General features: G+C 39.3%; 1 non-coding gene across 1 annotated transcript; it reads right to left on the minus strand.

Annotated features, from left to right (window-relative positions):
- Window positions 1-883: 883 nt before the first annotated feature.
- LOC128572141 (U6 spliceosomal RNA) lies at window positions 884-990 on the minus strand. The gene has a single exon (XR_008376054.1). It is a non-coding gene; the product is annotated as a U6 spliceosomal RNA (small nuclear RNA).
- Between the last annotated feature and the right edge of the window lie 2,415 nt (window positions 991-3,405).

Below are 3,405 nucleotides of genomic sequence, written 5' to 3' on the forward strand. Positions count from 1 at the left end.
AAGACCAAAAATCACATCATAACAAAGATATTTGTACCAGAATGTTTATTGCAGCCCAATTCATAATTGCTAAGTCATGGAAAAAGCCCAAGTGCCCATCGATCCACGAATGGATTAATAAATTGTGGTATATGTACACCATGGAATATTATGCAGCCTTAAAGAAAGATGGAGACTTTACCTCTTTCATGTTTACATGGATGGAGCTGGAACATATTCTTCTTAGTAAAGTATCTCAAGAATGGAAGAAAAAGTATCCAATGTACTCAGCCCTACTATGAAACTAAATTATGGCTTTCATATGAAAGCTATAACCCAGTTATAACCTAAGAATAGGGGGAAATGGGGAAAGGAAGGGGAGGGAGGGGGGAGGTGGCAAACGGAGAAGGATTGGTGGGATTACACCTGCAGTGCATCTTACAAGGGTATATGTGAAACTTAGTAAATGTAGAATGTAAATGTCTTAACACAATAACCAAGAAAATGCCAGGAAGGCTATATTAACCAGTGTGATGAAAATGTGTCAAACGGTCTATAAAACCAGTGTATGGTGCCCCATGATCACATTAATGTACACAGCTATGATTTAATAAAAAAAAAAAAAACTAAAGCTATAAACCAAAGTTTACGTGTACTGCTCAGATTATTAGTGCTGCTCATTTTTTTCCTTCAAAACTAGAAAGTGCCCCTGCACAGGGAAAGGAACTTCAGGAAGTTGCCTGTGTCAGGTTCAGGATCCCTATGAAAGCAAGTTGCTTTAAAATGTAACTAGTAAAGCTTGTTGTTGGGTAAGATCAGTAATTAGCAGAAGCCTGCTTTGACATTTTAGTGCTTCCTGGCAAAGCAGATGTCTAGGTGAGGCCTCCTTCTTTTTATTCTTTTTTTAAATATGGAATGCTTCACGAATTTGCATGTCATCCTTGCACAGGGGCCATGCTAATCTTCTCTGTATCGTTCCAATTTTAGTATATGTGCTGCCAAAGCGAGCACGAGGCCTCCTTCTTTCATCCTTCTAAATCTAAAATGACAAAATCTGCAGTTTCAGAGTAGATGAATGGACATAAATACCTAGAGACCTGGCCAGGACCGGGCAAGGAGGTGAGATCTACCTGAGTCAGAGGTGTCAGGTAGAAGAGATTTGGCCTGCCCAGATATAACAGATTTGAAACTAAACATTTGGACTTATCCCTGCCTGCATGTGCATCCTATGTAGATAAACTATAGAAATCTAAGAAGAAGGATGTGTGGGTGCACATCTTCAAGGTGCAGTAACCCTACCTGCTAGAAGAATATGGCCTTGGCAACGCATCATTGGGTTCTGGCCCATCATAGAGGGTGCTCCTCCTCTCTTGGAGAAGGGTCCCTACTTGTAAAGATGTGGGTAAGAAAAAAAAAAAAGATTAAGGAGAGAAGTCACAAGGTCTCTTTCCTGGGTCCATCAGGGTTCCCCAGAGAAACATAACCAGTAACAGATTATAGATAGATAGATAGATAGATAGATAGATAGATAGATAGATAGATAGATAGATAGATAGATAGATAGATAGAGATAGATAGAAGATAGACAAATTTTAAGAAATTGACTCATGAGACTGTGGGGGATGGCACATCTGAAATTTGCAGGGCCAGAGGACTGGAAACTGAGGCAGGTGTTGATGTTGCCATCTTGAGTACCAATCTATCTATCAGGCAGGCAGCTGGAAGGATAAGCAAGAGTTGATGTTGCACGAGTCTTAAATCTAAAATTTGTGGATCAGACCAGCAGATTGGGAAGTCAGGTCGGATTTCTATATTAGCATCTTGATGCAAAATTCCTTCTTGGGAAAATCTCAGGTTTTGCTCTTAATGTCTTCAACTGATTAGATAAGGCCCTCCTATAAATGACTGACAAGGATAATCCCCTTTACTTAAAAATCAACTAATTATAGATGTAAATCGCATTTACAACACACCTACACAGTTATATAGAGTCTAATACTTGACTGAACAACTGAGCCCCATTGTCTTGCCAGATTGACGCATAAAACACACATTCCCCAACAGTAAGTTGGGGCTAAGAACCAGCACAGCTATTGGTATTACAACCTTCTACAGGTATGGATTCCAATGACAAGTGTGTCCTCAGCACTGCTCAGAAGCGCTTCCAAACAACAGCCCTCCCATTCATCCAGCAGTTGTTCCACATCTTCCTATCTGCTCTGACTCCTAATCCAGCTCCTTCCACTTCTCCCTCTCCCAGTAGGCCACCCTTGTTCCTATAAATTCCTTTAATTTCCTTCCTCACCTTCCTCCCATAAAGTTACATACCTCTGTCTCCACCTATCGATCCTTCCCTTCAAAATAAAACATATTCTTCTCTCTACCCAAGGTTAGTTTACCCAAAGCCAGCGGTGCCACCTCACACATCCCTGGTAATTCTTTTCATTCCCTATCCTCCCTATTGTTTTTTCAACTCTTGGACCCTTTTAGTTTACTCTTGACAGCATGTAGAAATGATCAAAGATCTCCCATCACACACATACACCCCTGAAAATTTACCCTGAACTACTTACTTCTATACTTTTTTTTAGAAAGAGTCACTGACTTCCATTTACCCATTTGAAAGGCAATAGATTACCTTAAGAAGGTAGACTCCAGAACAATGCCTGGATTTAAAAGCCAGGGCCTGAGAGAGGGCAAGTTTCTTTCTTTCTTTCTTTCTTTTTTTTTTTTATTATTGTTGGGGATTCATTGAGGGTACAAGAAACCAGGTTACACTGATTGCATTTGTTAGATAAAGTCCCTCTTAAAATTGTATCTTGCCCCCAAAAGGAGTGTCACACACCAAGACCCCACCACCCCCCTTCCCTCCCTCTGTTCTTCCTTTCCTCCACCCCTCTGAGAGGGCAAGTTTCTAAACCTTTCTAAGCTTCAATTTCCTCACGTGCAAAATGAGGATAATAATAGTGACTTTGTAGAGAAGAGAGGATTTTAAAAGTTAATCCATATCAAGTACTGAGTGCCTGAATTTTGTTAAGTGTGCAGTAAGTGCTAGCCATCATTATTTATTCTAAAATCCTTTGCTATTTAAATTATGGCATTCTCACTCCACTGAAACTCTCTTTTGAAGAATAAAATTGTTTTAAGTCCCCAGATATATTGATTCAACTTTGGTCAAAATTAGACCAAGGGGGGAACCATAAATCCCCAGACATAACAGTAGATAAGGAAACAGGTTAACACAATTTGAAAATTCAAACTTCTAGGTAATTAGATAAGGAAGCAATCCTGATGCATTTTTTTATATCCTAAATATTTTATAGAAATTGTTTTTAAATAAGAGAGAAGTTTGAAGAATAATTGCAGCTCAGTTACCATAAAGAGTACTAACCTTTCAGACTCATATTACTGCTCAAATTAGACTTG

This window comes from Nycticebus coucang, chromosome 19, assembly GCF_027406575.1.
Source record: "Nycticebus coucang isolate mNycCou1 chromosome 19, mNycCou1.pri, whole genome shotgun sequence".
NCBI lineage: Eukaryota > Metazoa > Chordata > Mammalia > Primates > Lorisidae > Nycticebus > Nycticebus coucang.